Source organism: Crassostrea angulata, chromosome 7 (genome assembly GCF_025612915.1).
Source record: "Crassostrea angulata isolate pt1a10 chromosome 7, ASM2561291v2, whole genome shotgun sequence".
Classification (NCBI taxonomy): domain Eukaryota; kingdom Metazoa; phylum Mollusca; class Bivalvia; order Ostreida; family Ostreidae; genus Magallana; species Magallana angulata.
In genome coordinates this window covers 10159417-10176913 of record NC_069117.1, presented here as the reverse complement: position 1 = coordinate 10176913, position 17497 = coordinate 10159417, and the positions used below count along the sequence as shown (strand labels likewise).

Genomic DNA, 17497 nt, shown 5'->3' with positions numbered 1-17497 from the left:
TTGAATTGCATTTATCTCAGATATGTATATAACCTTGGTATGGTTGTTATATAGCTTCATGGATTTTGATACAAAAGGAAAATTCATTTAAGGGTTGTATAATGTAGATTCCTAATTAAATGCAAGGAATCTGCCTAAAATTGCAAGAAGCACATATCGCAGATTTTAAAATCTCACTTTTATTTTTCCAACAGATGCTATGATAAGAATTTGGTGTTTGCGATTTGATGCAAAACGTTTGAATCGCAAGATTAAGTACTTGCATTAAATAAGGAATCCACAGTAGTGACTGCACCGGTGTTTCTTTGTATTAAATTAATGTCATGAATACTTTAAGGTTTTGAAGTTCTAAAAATTTTACTATTTATTTGTACATTTACTCAGCTATAAGTTACCATTTAAAATTAGAGCTTTTTTAAGACCTTTACTATCAATGAATTACTAATCAAGTTAAAGGCTGAATCTTAAGATAGATTATAAAGGTGCTGCCAATGTCAACTGATCCCAACCAATTCTGGTATTATTTATAGGTGTCACATTTCAGATGTTTCATCTTTTGTTCAGATATTGATACTGAAGTGAAAATTTATGATTAATGGTTAAAACCTGCTTTATTCCATATGTACATGCAGCTTTATCTCAATGACCGCTGTATAGTCTATGCTAATTTTATGGTCTTGGTCCATGCCGAGGTGATGTTTTTTGCCCTGTCTTGTCTTCTGATGATGGTACGAGATGTGAACATTTTTCTCTGCTTGATCTCAAGTTTTGTATCTTAATGTCTTGTGCTTCAATAGAAAAAAGCACATTATGAGGAACCTTAGAAGAGACATCTAAATCATTCCTGTCACCCCTTGAATGCTTTTTAGTTTAATGTTTTGATAAAATTATGTTTTTATGGGAAAAAGAAAAAAAGGGATTATTGGGGATTGCTGTAATGTAATCAACCTCCTTTTGAAAGGATAAAAAATTTGAATATTTTGAGGGCAAGATTTTAAAAAACCTGGAAAAGATGGTACCACTGGGCATTTTGACACCTGTGTTTGGAAGGACTATCACGGTAGAATGTTTATCCTATGGTACGTATTTTCACACCTGGCATTAGGTAAATATTATCTACCGGCCCGTTTTATAAAAGCGTGTCAAAAGATAATTTACTGGGTATTGTAGAAATTGAAGAGAAACAACTTTCAATTATGGATCTTTTGAAAGGTCTGACAAAATTTCAAGTGTATTTTGCTTCTTGCAGATTCTTGACGCTAATTGAATATGGGAGAAAATTTGACTACCAATGAAGTAGTTTTTACCAAGGCTGAAAGTGATTGATGGATAATAGTAAGTGTCATCTGTTTTCATTGGCTTGAAATATGTATAACTCATTTTGGTTGGTAGATTCCTCTACTTATCTTTCTTTGAGTGATTAATGGATGGTGTTCATCCAACCAACATATATCATAGAGGTACAAATAATTGTGTTGGAATATGAATACCAGGTGCCAAATATTGGTCAAAAATATCAGTGCAGAAATAAAACAAGCAAAAAGAAAATTACCTGAATTCCTGCACAATTGAGTCTTATAATTCTGTAAGGGAAACTGTTTTTAGATGTGTAAATAATGAATTTTAGATGCAAGTAAAATATAGATAAATATTACTTAGACATCATCTCTCTCCCCATTCAGTGTTGAAGCTTTATCAATAAAACTTTCATATTAATGCATGATAACTGTGTTTGAATTTTAAGATGCATTTTGTTGGCAATCAGTTTTTCCAGCTAGTCAACAGTTCATCAGCTTTCCTATCAACTTTCCTTTTTGCATTGAATAGATCTTTTAATGTTGCACACCTGGGGTGATAAATTTCATATCTGAAAAATTTTTGTGCCAAAAATCTAGATTTTTTTTAACCGGGTTTTCCAACGGAAAAATCCGGTTATTAAAATGGTGAAAATGGCGGGCGGGCGGATTGGCGGGCGGGCGGGCGGCTGCCAAAAGGGTACCCTCATTGTACGGATAACTCCTCCTACAGTTCTCAAGATAGGAAGTTGTTCTTTTGCAGATCAATTGTACATATATCAGAGGTGTGCATATTGCTAGGATTTTGATTTCTGATAATTTATCGAAAAAATACCAGCTTTTGAACTTAGTCATTTTTTGGCAAAATGTTGCATATAGGGTACCCTCATTGTACGGATAACTCCTCCTACAGTTCTCCAGATAGGAAGTTGTTCTTTTGCAGATCAATTGTACATATATCAGAGGTGTGCATATTGCTAGAATTTTGATTTCTGATAATTTATGAAAAAAAATACCAGCTTTTGAACTTAGTCATTTTTTGGCAAAATGTTGCATATACATGTAGGGTACTCCATTTCACTGGATAAGGGTTGACATGGATTATGGATACAGTTTACATAAAAGAAAACCCGGTTTGCTGTCACATTGACAGCTTTTCACTTGTTTAAAGATATAATAAGTGTGTCTGTGGGAATGGGTTAATAAGGAGTTGCTTATTTTTCTGGTACAAAGTAAGTTGGTTTTTTTGTCCTGAAGCAAATCAAGTGTGGCCAGAACTACTTAGTTTAGGCTTACAGGTACATTCAATTTGTATGTAAGGAAGAGACTATAATACAACTGGAATAAGTTGTATAGCCTACTGCGGGTTACAATTCTTTTTCAAGATGTGCAAGATTTTATTCACTTACACAAAAGAGTCAGCAATGAGATATAAAATGAAAAAATAAGAATATATAAACACAATTTAAGTAATGCCAGACTCAACATACATATTAATGAAATTTTATTAATCAAAACTACTGCATTAATCAACAAAAGTGCTATTTTGATTAAAATGTTTTACATATATGAAGATGCAATTTTGTCTACTAAAAATCTATAAATGATAGGGAAAACTGCAATGCAATGTAATTTTATGTCATGTATGTGCAAGCTTTTTTAAAGTAATATTTCATATAAATAAAAGTAAAGTACTGACAACAAAATAGTGACTGAGGTTGTTTATTAGCCCTCGGAGTGCTCAGTGAGTAAGTCAGCATACATCATCCAGAATTGGTGTGGATTTCCACCTGTTGACCAGTTATTCATGGTCATTGAAAAGGTACATGTAACATGTCAAGCAGAGATCTTTGATTATCTCAGGCAAGTGAAGAAGTGTCAGAACTGTTATTCTCTGTCACGTCATGAACTGTTAAGAAGCTCTTCTGCTCAGCACTAGAGCCGCACTTATTCACACGTTTAGGTTCGCCGTTGACATCTGGCTCAAGAAAATGCTTGAAAAACCATCAAATACTGAGACAACGATGATCTGTTTATTCCTCGAGTTAAAGTGGATTTGATCTTGGGGATAATTGAAGAGGTTATAAATTGTCAAATGCATTGCTGGGTTGGCAAGAGAAATATGAATGTCATTAGGGGAGATTGTTTGATGCGTGATGCTATGGGATTATCATACTAATCTTCAGAGGATGAAAAGAGAATGCATGATATTTCAAAGAATGGATTGAGTTTCAAAAATTGTAGAAATAAACATACTGCCCATGATTGACAAGAATAAAACAATCTGCAAAACTGGTTTGGTTAATAAAATTTTTTTTATGACTATCCATGTAAAAAGTGGCTCACTCCATGAAATTTTGTTCATTTTTACATGTCTGTCTGTCTCTCTGTCTCTGTCTGTCTCTCTGTCTCTGTCTTTCTCTTTCTCTGTCTGTCTGTCTGTCTGTCTCTCTCTCTCTCTCTCTCTCTCTCTCTCTCTCTCTCTCTCTCTCTCTCTATCTCTCTCTCTCATATGACTTTATAATTGTCACTTTTTGTTGACGCATTCAGTATTTATATTCAATCTGCATTTCATTTCTTTTGTTGATTTTTTGGTAAAATAGGCAAAGAATGGAAGCAAAGAATGGAAATTGCCTACCGTTAATATTTTTCTTATCATTATAATCGCAGAATATGAATGATAAATTGAGATGGAGAGAGACAGAGAAAGAGATGGAGAGAGACATTGTTGTCCTTGCGTAATTGATAGGACGGTGGACTTTCCCTTAGGTGGTATGGGGCACCTGTCAATATTAAGGTGGATAAAAGTATACAAAAATCAAATATTTTCACCATTTTAGAATTTTCAAATTTCAATATTTGACCAATAAATATGTTTTTAAACATTTTTGAAAAGGTAATTCAAATGCATGGCTTACAGATTTGTAGGTTTCACTGTAACCCAATGCACACGTTGTTAGGTAACAATTCTAAGGAAGAAAAGATTTATAAAATTACTGGTATTCTTGATTTTATTGTTTATTTCATTCAGAAAAACATCGCAATATGGAAGTGTCTCAATACCACCTTATGAGCTTTTAAAATTGACACTAAGTCAGAAGAAAAGGATCATTTAAATAAATAGTTCTGTTAAACATAGCTGTATACATCTATGAAAATTGAATATACATGCATACCTGGTGATTTAATGAAATTTTTTATGGTACATGTTATGCGAAATATGCATGAAATGTGACCCATAATCTACCTTCAGCTAAGTGCTTCCATTTCTGTCAATGTTGGTAATTATTGTCAAAATTTATCATATGTCTGCCTACTCAGTATAAATGCATGCATGCAGCTAATTATTGTTTTTGCAACAGTTGATAACTTATATTTTGCCCCAGAAGTGGGACTTGAAAAACCATGCATTCTCTTGCTGTGGAATGTTCTCAGTGATTATTAAGGTAGAAATTTACTTCCTAACTTTGAAGGTAGGACCAAATCTAGTTTTAATATCATTAACAAGTTATAAAAATTCCAGCACTGTGTTATATGTTTTATGATTTATTAAAAAATGTGCATTTACTGATCCAGTGTTCTCTTGCCTGGAGACTGAATGCTAAAGATAATGTGTGGTGATTACCCTATCCGTATCTGCTAACAAATCATTTTGCATTTTTTCAAAGGTTATGTATCACACTTTTTAAAGAAGAAAAAGAGGAGTGTTCTGGCTGTGGTGTAAACGCTGCAACTTCAAAGGTACGCCTCATTGTCAACGCAAGTATTAGCTTTCAGTAATGGTAGTTTTCTGGTATCTTGCATAGAAATACATCATCATAGGTTTTCCATCTCTTCTGTCTTCTATAAAAGGCTGGACACGGAGTGGTGGTTGATGGTGAAAAATGAAGAAATTCAGTATTCTATGGCCATTATTTTGATCATTATGGGTGTTAATATACAGACTTGCTGAAATGCTGGTAAGTCAATTAAGGGAGTTAACTCTGCTCATTATTTAATATTGGTTAAAGTAATATGCAATCAGATGTTTATTTGAATGTATAAAATGCATGTACAAATCATGAAAGTTTCGGATTTTGAAAGATAATTATTTTTTATAAATAAACTCACTTTTTTCTTTTGTGCAATTTTAAACGTAATCTTTGAACTAATGCCAGATTTAGCTCTGCAGATTTTAAGTTGCTTGCTCCTCAGTAAGATTCGCTAAATTTTTTAATTTTCAAATACAGAAATTATTTATTTGTTTTTCTGAATTCTATTTTTATTTTACAAAATGTTCTCTATGTTTTCTATGATTATGTGTTTTTTATTATGTAAAAGATAACAGTAACAACATTGGTTAAGTGGTAAAAGTGGGAGAACATCAATAACGGTAGTTGAGGGTTTGACCCTCTAGTTTGCCTTAAAATTTCTAAAATTTTACACATATCTTCATTTCACACCTTGTTGCATAAATGTTATTAATTTGTAAACCGAAAGAATTTACTTTTGATTTTGTTTTATATACAAAGTAGGAAGAACAAACATTTTTAACTTTAAGAAGATAGCAACACATATAAGACAGCAAAATGTATATACATGTAGGGCCATGCAAGGATCAACACTGTAAGGTTGTTACTGTATTTGAACTCATTCAAACACTATTTTTCAAATATGTGCTAATTAGTTCTCATTAATATTAATATTGATACTATTAAGAATTTACAGTGAAAAAAAAGTATCCAGAGTGTCATTTTGAAAATATGATTTTTAATTGTTTATTTGAACAGAAGTCTAGATTATTGTATATCAAGTAAAATTTCAATATGGATTTTTTTCTAATCAACAGATCTTGAGAAACAAGATATATAGATTTATGCCTTAATGTGTCTTCTTAGATGCAATCAAATTACTTTAGTAATAGATGACATCGATATGACAAGCAGATGACAACAGGTAGGGCTTTAGTGAGGAATACCGATATAGATATGGGATAGAAGTCGGTGAAATCATCAGGTCAGCTGACACGATCGCAGAGATTTCCTTCATATTTCACATAGGACCATAAATATGCATAACAATTATTGATCAGATTTTGTGTTAACCTTAGATAATGTTGAGTAGGGGAATCTGTTTTTTAATGGACTTCCTACATGTAAGACATTACAAAAACAGAGGTACTGGTAAAAATAAAAAAAGCCCCAAAACTGATGGTCTTTATGGATAATTAAATATTATTATAGAAAAGGATGAACAATAAATTTTTTTCATTTAAAGCTGACTTCTTTAAACAACAGGGCAAGGTCAAAGAAAAAAGGACAATCTTAAAAATTAAGGTATTAAATTTTTTTCAAACTTTAAAAAAAGTAAGTTTAAATTCTTGGTTATTATGGAAATCATTTTAGAGATAATTTACAGATAGGAATGTTAAATCTTAAATTCCATTGCAAAATTTGCCTTGACTTTCATGTTAAAGTCATCTTTGAAGTCTCAATTTTCCTATCAATCATTATAATTAATTTGAAAAGCATAATTCACAGTAAAATTTCAATGTTTAGAGTCACTGACTGAGTCAAAGTTGTGTTTAGTTTTTGTGGGCTGTAAGTTTGCAAACTGAAGTGCTTTAGAAAACATCAAATCATGCATTATCTTCTGAATAATAGAAAAAATTCCTTCTTTGACAACTATGACAAATGTATTTGAACATAAGACATAGACTAACAAAGGCTGCTTATTATTTTAGGGCATTCAAATAATGTCATGATCTTGTCTTTCATGAACAACTTCATGCTTTTAATGGGTAAAGTTTCGTATGAAGTCCAGAATTATTAAAATGATTGCTAATCTGAATTTAGAATCTGTATGATTGGAATACATATCACTGCATTTGCATTTTGCTGTTTTTAGTTAAAGTGCCTGAATGCAAGCAGATCGTGTCTGTTCTATCTCAAGAGCAAATTTGATCCAATTGTTCTCACTTTAAAAAACATTTTTTGCACCTTGACTATCTTGAACATAACTTGGCCCCTTCTTGAAATTTGACCCAGCTGTGGCACAAAGGATTCAATAAGGCATAGAAAATAGACAAGCTCGGCTGGCATGGGGACACTCTAGGGGAGAATTATTCATCCATGTGACTCCAAAAAGGGGGGAAAGCATCCCAAAGAATATACATTTATACTCCTAAAACCTCAGATTGTTTTTGTAAATTTTGAGGTTCTGTCTTGCCTGTCCAAGTTGTATCATGACCGCATTATAAAGGTGAACCTGGGTATAATTGTGAATGATTGGTGAATCCCACAAAGCTGTACCAAGGAGCCCATTCTTGTGTTAATGTTTTACGCCTGAAATTTTAAAGAAATTTGAGGCACAAGGCTTTTTCCTGTGTAGCTTGAAAAAAGCCCTGATAAATGCTTAGATGCTTCTAATGTGTGCACGTTTTTTAAAGCACAGCACATGATGGGAACATTAAAAATGAAATATGTCTCCACTAATGGGAATTCTATTATAATGTAATATCTAAAGTGTTACCATGTACTATATATCATTTCTACCTTCTTTAACAAAAGATCACAAAGTCATGCCGTCAATGTGCGGTGTTATTTTCATTGGGGCACAGACAGGTAAAGCAGTCCCACAAGTTATGCCCGTTTTTACAATAATGAAGAAGAATGCTAGAGTCATCCAAGCATATCAGAGCAGTTAGGCCCAGGACTATGTTTATACAAAGAAATCTTACAGAGGGGTTTTAAACCAGCCGAATTTTAAGCTTTATTTTGGATGTTGGAGGGTTTCTGTGATTGTACCAGACTAAATTTTTGGGAAATATTGTCCATTTTTTCATTCAAGAAGGGATGTAGCATGGTCGCATGTCTCTTAAATGTAGACATATAGTGTGAACTGATTTATAGGATTTTTACGATTGTGTTTGCCCTTTGGCAATTCTGGTAAGTGCTTCTTTACTGAAAATGAGTGTGTGTCAAAACTTAATCTGTGAAATATACGAAGTCATCAATTCATAAAACAAACAGATCTGATTACGTTCATCTATTGGGAGAGTCTTGTTATACGAGGGTCTGCATACTTACCTTGTTTTTACTAGGTATTTACTTGCGGATCATTCTAGCCAGTTATTGCTCGATTTGCGGGACATGTGTGTAATTAAGGTGTTCTAGACAATTGAAATTTTTATTAATGATTACATTTATTAGAGATGGAATCATAGTTTTCAATGGGCATTTAAGTGCTTCATTGTGATTTGGGTATGTAGTCATGTTTGGAAAATGGAATTACGGTGTTCGATTAAATGGGTCTATGAATGGGGACCCCTGAATAAAGTTAAAAACATCTTGTTGTGAATTAAAGAATAGTGCCGTTCAGTCATATTTTGGATTGAAATATTTGCTTAAGGTTACTGTTATAATGCTGTTTTTTAACAGAAGAGTATAGACTTGTTTCCGAAAAGTATTTTAATGATATCTTTTGGATCAATTGATTGTAAAGCTCATTCTTTAACTTTTGTGAATAAGAGTTGCACATGTTGAATCATGGCAAAATTAAGTATTATTTGGGGGGTCAATACAAATATGACTAAATATTATAAATGTATAAAACAAAATATAAATTTCTTTGAAACTATGAATATTTCATTAAGCTTTATTTTACAATTTAGATTTATTTATTCTGTTTTTTATATTTTCAATCTTTATTTATTAATAAGTTTTTGGTTAAAAACTGTGGCCTAACTCTGAATGAAATAATATTTTATACAATTTGAAAACCACACCTAACAATATTCTATTTTTCCAAAATGTAGAACTTTGAAAACAACAAAGATATATATATATAAAAAATGATGATTTTCCAGGAGTGAAAGAGAAAGAGAGAGAAAGAAAGAGAGAAAGAAAAAGAGAAAGAGAGAGAGAAGGGGTGGCTAACAAAACATTTTAAAATTTGATATTTATGATATATCTATCCTCACACAAATTTATTTCTGACAAGGGTCTTGAATTACTAACAATTATGTCTGGGGCCCTTCTTTTTGGTCCACCCCCAGACTGAATGGATACAATTGAGTAACTTAATCTGATTCAACAACAGCCTTAGTCCTGGAACTTTTCCCCAATGCAATATTTGTGTCCATATATGTTTACCGAAATTATAGATGATGGGTTCGGTAGTGAATTAGGGATGGATCTATGAAAAACAATTCGGAGCAGCTTACAAAATGAGCTGTAAAAAATGTGTGTATTTATGAGTTATTGATTAATATAAACAATTACGCACCCTTATTGAATAGTTTTTGTCCCTATGAGGCATCTTCTCGTATGTACCCGCTTCTCTTAAAGAGACGTTGGCATGTTGTTGCTAAATTTCTCACCTGACTGAATCCCTGAGACGTTATTATCAGCAAAATCAAGGTGTAATGTGTCGTTTTAACCCATTTAGACATACCTGTGTAAATCTACATATTTGAGAGAAAGATGGCATCATAGATACCTTTTTTTTTTTGCTTTATGCAACAATACATATGGGATATGTATTTTTTTAAAGTCTCTTTTTCAAAAGCTGAATATATACATATGTTTTATTATTTTGTATTGTCACCTGAAATTTTACTCAGGAGTGCAAACACAGGTGTTGAACATATAAGGTTTAAGGAAAAAGGAACAGTTGAGGTGTGAATTTTGACACTTCTTGTGTTCCTTTATCTAGGAAAGTGTATTTTGTTCTTCAGCATTTTGTGGCTTTGTGGCAAAAAGTTTTAGAGGCCCAGGGAGAAGTGTGTCCATTTTTACTTTCACCTCTCTGTGTGAACTGGGAACGGAAGCTTCCTGTTGTATAGGACATTTTAACTGCATGCATTTACTTCTTGACATATTTAGCAAACACTTAAAATGCTGTAAAGCTTGTCTTCGCAACAGCTATTTTAAATGACAGACGTGTTAAAAAAAGTCAATATTCCTCTTGAATTTATAATTAATTGCGTCTAATACACACACATTTGTATGCTAATTGCCAAGTCAAAGTGCAAAACTAAAATATGCAGAAAAAGGCATCGAAGGGTCTAGTTTCCACACACAACAAAATCTTTCTTTCGGGACATGGCTATCATAAGATTGTTCATTTCTATTTGGCATGGCAAACAGCAATTATGATATTGATTTAAATATTTCTTTTCAGAGATATGATCTGTGGCATTTTTTTGAGGGGGGATTTCTTTGGAACTTTAATTGTGTCTCTCTTCATTAGATGATTATGTCCAATCTTTTTGTACCTGCATGGTTAAAGTTAATATAATTATCTCTGACAGGAGAATAGTATGGATTTTATAGCCTTGAAATTTTTTGTTTTGACTTTAACTATAATAATCTGTAATTGAATTTAAATATCAGATGAAAAGAAAATTGAGAGATATGAAAGAATAAAATGATCTGTGGAATAGAGCTTTTGAAGCTGAATTAAAATATAATCTTAAACAATTAAGACACAAAAAATCCATAGAATTAAAGTTGTATTAAGGTTATTATAAACAATATTGTTTAAATCTGACTATTATTTGTCACTTCCTTGGAATGTGCATGCAAGTGATGGAAAGTCAGGCATTATTAATGCAGAAAAAGAGGGACAAGATTCCGACACTAAGTTTGATTTATATCTCTTGAATTGCCACCAACAAAAAAGTGTAATTTCTTATGATTACATTAAAAGGGGGAGGGAAGCAAACGGGTCTGTCAATTTGTGATCAGTCTAGTAACCAGAATCGCCGTTTTGGTCATTACCTTTCCGTTATTTCCTAAAATTATTGAAATGATCTGCCGCTAAATTTGGTTTTTTGCATTTATAGTACTGCATCTAATTTATTGTAATCTATTCAATTTATATTAAAATTAAATGCAATCAGGCTGACATGCATGCAAGTTCCTTATGAAGAAAATTAAGGAGAAAGTTAATTTTTTCCTGGTTTTAAGAAGTCAAGGTTAGCATGGAAAACATTTTGAACTTCTTATGTCCATGCCATGGTAAGCCCATTTGTGGTTTTGCAAAAGTGTTGTAAAAAAGGACATAATTCTATTTTTGAAGTAGTTTCCGTTTAAAAAAAAGGATTTAACATGTCGTATGTTCACGTGTTGAAAGTTCGAGTTTTATCAAACATTGATAGATAATGGACCATTTTTTTTTCTACTTTGTGAACAGAAGGTATCTCTACAAGCAGAAGGTAGACCGGAAACAGAAAATGAAAAGCCATGTAACGGTGACAGAATACAAGGCATCTACAGACAAAATTCCCTTCTCGTCTTGTTAAACCACGTCCTCACAAAAAAAAGCTAAAAGCTTGTTCTGTCTTTAGACTTTGTCTTCACAAGGGAAGCTTAATCAGAATTTTCATGTTTCTGATGTTTTCTTACACATTTTCCGAAATTTTTTTCTTCACGTTTTTTGAATTTTATGTTATTGAGCTCATGTTATACCTTAGAGTTCAAGTGAATTGGTACAAGTTGCAATTGTTTCAGAATTTTATCTGTGGTCAAGTCCTACATAAATATTTATCCTGGCTAGAAATATTTGAAATGGTAATGACTTTGCAGGATAATGGCCTTCCATTTCAAACTGATTAAATGTGTAGAGGCTTTCTCTTCGGGTCATGAAGTTCAGATCGTATTGTCTTGTTAAATTAGACTGGAAATTGAGATGACAACATGAAAACTTATTTAAAGTTCTAAGTCTACAACATTACATCATTTTATTTCTCCCTCTTTCTCCCTTCATGCTGAATTACATCAAAAATGGCTCCCTGGAGTGATCTTTTGAGTAAAGACCTTTCCAGAGCAAGAACAAAGGAGCAGTGCAGGCAAAAGGGGCAAAAATCTCAGTGGATTTTTCAAATGGTCATCTTGAGTAAATAGGTAGAATTTGATTTGGTGATAAGATTACGCCTGGTCTGTGTACACAGGGACAGGTGGATAGGGTCTGTTAATGTATTGCTCTTGATATGAGGTCAAGCTAACCACAGTCAGAGATTTTCTCCCAGTGTACCACGGACAGCAGGAATTTATCCTGGCCCCTTTTCTGTAGCTATTCACAGAGTGTCAGAATGTGAAGCGATCTTGTTTTTGTGGTTTGGACGTGATTGAGTACCTTCACACTTTCAGGGAAAATTCATGGTTTCCTTCTGTTTAAAGGTTAGTTAAACACTATGCATCTTCATATGACTTAATTATTTCTTTCTCTCACTCTCATTCCCATTATCTTGTTTTTCAGCATATATAGGCGTGTTTTATACAAGACTGTAGATTAGAATGAGTTTTGTAAGCTGTTATTTTTTTTTACTTGGCATTTATATAATCACTACTGAAGAATCCAAATTCTGATATTCCTTAGTTCTCTCTCAGATTTTCCGAGTTCAGACAGTTTGATTTTAGTGAATGCTATGGTCCTGCGGGTAATTGTCCTATTATGTTTTGCTGGGTGGATAGTCCATGAGATTTTGCTGTAATCCTCCTTTTGATTTCGTTCTCTATCACACTGCTAGCTACTAAGCCAGGGACAGTGGTAATTACCAGCTTCTCATGGCGGCTTAAGGTCCCTTAAACATACCCATGGCTATATCTATTATCAAGGCGCATATTTTGTTTGTTTTCTTTTACAGTTGTGATATGGTTGTATCACTTTTTATCGAATGAAAAGATTATGATTCAACAATGTTTATTCAAATTCTAACAGAAAAAAAGATAATTTGAAGGGATTAACCTAAGCTGGAATTTTATCATAAATCGAAGATGGTAGACTGGTACGTACTTACTCTTTGATGAGTATAGACCAAGTTTTCTGAAAGATTTGGTAACTGGAATTCATATAGATTTCTATGCTAAACAATATATGTTTAATCTGCCATGAAACAAAAATATCAGATGGTTTTGAGCCAGTACCCAGTAAATGAATTGTTTTTGAAAGGAAGCCGAGGAAAAAAAAAAAATTGGTGTTGAGAGAAAAAGATGGATGAGAAAGATAAGTACTGGACACAACGCATTCACCATCTTCCCACGTGTCAACCCCTTTGTTAATTGATTCGGAAATGAAAATGCCCCCAAGCTTTGTCTTTCTTTGGCATACATATCTCCAGTTTATTTACACAACTTATTATCATTTTTGTCTTTTCCTGAGATTGGAGCCCAAACCCGATCCATATTGTGACTAGTTCTTAAATATTGTAGGGGCCCCCTACTGTATGTTTTTTGTCTTCATATTTTCATAAAGCATTTCCCCAGCAAATCACAGACGGGGTATAGATTTTAATCCCACTCCAGAAATGAAAAAAAAGGTGGGAATTTTGATGGTTAAAGTTGAGTATCCTTGTGTGGTGTTTATATTGGTGTGAATTAACCTGATCACTGTTGTATCTCATCACCCTTGTTTCCCGTACTATCAAACTCGCTGTACTCTCTGCTAACACAACAAAGGGAAGAGTTGTCTTGGGGGCTTTGAATTTGATAATCTAATTTTCTTTGCAGCTTTGTAACAAACAGCTTTGGCAGTAGACTTGCATCACATAGTTCTTAATTGGGGTCAGGATAAGGTTCCCTTAGTTAGCAAAGCTTGTCAGGCAGAATTTGTGTCAGAGATATATGGGATTTAATGGATAAAGGATTGGCTCCCACTGGAAAAGACAATGGCTGCATTGGATATTATGTATTCTGAAGTAGAAGAGTAATTGTTATATTGAGTCTACAGGTGAATTCAGTAAGCTTATCAGAGTTTTCCTGCCAGAATTATCTTCCTTTGACATGTTTTTGCTTTTAAACAAGAAAAATATGGACTCTGGTGCAATTCTTGTGCATACCCACTTTATCTTTTCACTATTATTAGTTCCATATTTTCTAAAAAAAAAAAAGAAAATTCTTTAAAAAATAAAATCATTTTCAACAGTACTATGAGAACTACTAATACAACGTCTTCAAGAGGATCTGAGTTTCCAAGCATGCTTTCATATTAATAATTGGGAGAAAAAAAATTGCATTCTTGAACTTCTTCAATAATTTATAATATTTTGTCTATTTCTAAATATACATATATCAGGGAGTTGTCTCCCATTGACAAAATTTTATGGCTGCCTTCGCTAAAAACACTTGGGTTTAACATTTCTCTCTCAACAGGGGCTCGAGTTGGCATTATAATTTTTCGACATTAGTCCTGAGCCACAACATATCCTGATGTGCCGTTTTGAAAATAGATACAAGTATCAGGCTAATTTACTTGGAAAATAAGGCAAATTAATAGCTTGTTTCTCTTTTATCTTAAGGCAGCTAATTCAGGTGATTCTTCCTTAGATGTTTCACAGTTATGTGGAGAAAAATGTGTGCTTTGAAAAGGGTGATTATTGCATCCTTTCACAGCTGAATGATTCATAAGATAAGATTTGAATATGAGTATAAATGTTATGTATCTTGGTGAGGGGGGAAATGTTCTCAGAGCCATTACACAAATATATTTTCAACAAAAAAAAATTGAGGAAAATGGTTGTAGATCAAATAGCACTGAGATTAAGAAACAATTTTCTCCAAGGGGGAACAGATTTTGAGGAGTTTTTGCACTTACTTTTCTGCTCTTGTAACTGTTTATGGGGCTTGTTCCTCATGGGCAGATGCCCAGGGTTGAAATTTATGTAAGGTTACGTGATGTTTCTAATATTGAAAGTGCTACCAAACACCTGAGAAAAATCAGTGCTGATGAAAATCATGTGATACTAAGCAATATATTAGTTAAAATGGACATGGTAAAATCTAAATAACATGCATTCTTCTCAAAAATGTGGATTTCTAAAAGAAAAATGTAATGAATATATTTGCTATACAATGCATATATGTGTAGCATTTCTTGAAGGAGCAGAAATAGAAGTCTAATTTTAATTAGATTTAATGAAAACAAACCATCAACATAGTTCAATTTAAATTAACTTTCCCAGGCTTTTTTTAACAAAATTGTTTAGTTCAAAGCAGTTTTTCTTCAAAGAAACATCAAGCAAAGACTTTTAAAAACAAAAATAATATTTCCATTAATTTAAAGATGTATCTATTCAATGTTAATTATTTTGTGTTGAAAGTTGTGCTCTTTGTTTCCCATTTTTGATGGCCATTATTTTTTGTTGATGTGGATGAATACATTTTACGCATAGAAGTTTCTGATTGTTTGGAAGATTCAGGTTGTTTTGGGTGGACTATTTTGAGTTGATACAGTAAGTGTGATATAAGATTAAAAATTGTTGAGAATTCCAGGAGGATTATGATAAGTATTGAGAAAGGAACTGCACGAAGATTTTAAAGTAATTTACTGGGATATTTAGTAAAGGAGTGAATGGAAACTTACCATCGTAAAGAGGTTAGGGTTATGGTTAGGGTTAGGGTTAGAGGTTTTTAAATTTGGTCATTTGCTTGAGTGGTGAAAAATTATCTATAAGGAATAGTTTTAAAATATTCACTTCCATAGAAACAGGTGGTGGGGCAGCCAATCACACACCATTTGATAAGTTACCCATCTGAAAATCATGGGCATTTCTTTCAGATGAATATTCTTTTTTAGAGAACGGATTTTAATAGCTTTTCGAGTTGTTCAACTCTAATCTTTACACATAATTTTCTAGTCAGAAGTTTTGAGTCCTAATTTCATTGCAGTCCTAAACACGAAAGACATGGCCATTATTTGAATCATTTCAGTTTGCACTAAAACTCAGGGTCACGGGTGCTCTTGATGATAGGGTGGGTAAAAAAGAGGTATTGAAATTTAAAATTGGAGTTCTGTTGATTCTCATTGGAAATACTGCCATTAAGTGGATTTCATTAAAGATTCCTTTGGTTCTCTTGTTTGCATCATGTTTGCTAAAATAGAAAATTGTGTGAAAAGTCTTCATAACTGTACTACTTTATCAACACAAAAGATTTGAATGACGAAAGGTCTCTGGAGATGGGAAATTAAACCCATGCACGTAACAATGAATGAGAAAGCTCACAAAACACATTTATTGTTTGCCCATATCATCCATATGTGATTAAAGAGGAAATTCACAGTAAATATGAATAGAAAAATTGAATGTATGCAATTCATGTAGTAGGCAGATTCATTGGCATAAAGAAATATGATTTTGTTTGTAATAATCTCTCATCATGAAATTAATCTTCTGGTGTTTGAAATGTCTTTATAACCCCCTATTTTTTTCTTGCTGTGTTAGAGATACAAGATCAAAATTGTCAGCAACAAGGAGACTCAATCGGTCTAGCAACTTTGAAAATGTTAGACTACATCCTGTGCAAGAAATAGCTGTGTTTATTTTTCAGATGATCTCTATAACAGTTAATTACATGAATTTAAACAGAAGAAACCATTGTCTGTGATTGTTACATGAATGTGTTTGTTTTTATGCACAAATGTCATTTCCTGTGTAGGAAATCCAGGCAAAATAGTAATTTTGTTTCAACATACTGGGGGGAAAGTTTTTTTTTCTTCACTTCTTCAGAAATTAAAAGAAATATAAAGCAGTGCCAAGAAAAAAAAGAAAATATGACTTCTTCCAGAGCACAATGGGCAGGAAGTCTAGTTAATTATTTAGTTACATGCAGACTTAAAAAAATAATTGGTAAAAAGGATATATAATATAATGTTGAAATACCACCCGCAGACTTTTCAAATAATGCCAAAGCAACCTTCTCTCTGTCTCTGGTTGCAACCATGCGCTTCTCTATATAGAAGCTTGTGTCAGTGAGAAGATAATTGTTTTGTGTTTTGTTTTAACGTAAATCTCTGTAGTGTATAGGGGAAAAAGAGGGCTAAGGCATGTGTTATAAACAATAACAAAATCAAAAGCAGTTACACTTTTTTATGATTTATTAAACTTAATTTCTATTCGTAATGTAATTTTTACATGCATAATATGTTTCAATTCGAAACTGTTCTAATCTTCTGATTGTCCTTATAAGGACTATGGCAATACACCAAAACAGACAAAATTCTGTCGGAAATCTAATTTGATAACAATTGCATATCAATTTACAATTAAGGTTTATATCACTAATCATGTCTTATCAACATACTCACAATGTTAATTTAGGGTCAGATGCCAGAAGTCAAATTGACCAGAAAATACCTTTCTTGCTGCTGATATTTTATATGATCAAGTCTATTTCTACATGATATAAAGAAAAGAAGGATCTTTCGTGTATTTCTGTTCATTG

The 17497-nt window shown here is 32.7% G+C and overlaps 1 protein-coding gene across 3 annotated transcripts in view; it reads left to right on the top strand.

Moving 5' to 3' along the window:
* Positions 1-17497, top strand: part of LOC128191878 (brother of CDO-like) — a 52173-nt gene continuing 34676 nt past the window's right edge. Inside the window, exons 1-4 of one of the 3 annotated variants that reach the window (XM_052864227.1) lie at positions 1-1079; positions 1250-1335; positions 4964-5036; positions 5148-5254. The gene's annotated coding sequence lies outside the window, so the exon portion shown is untranslated. Of the gene's footprint in view, positions 1080-1249; positions 1336-4963; positions 5037-5147; positions 5255-7896; positions 8222-17497 lie in introns of those variants that run through there. The other 2 variants (XR_008244479.1, XM_052864226.1) reach the window with 2 other exon arrangements.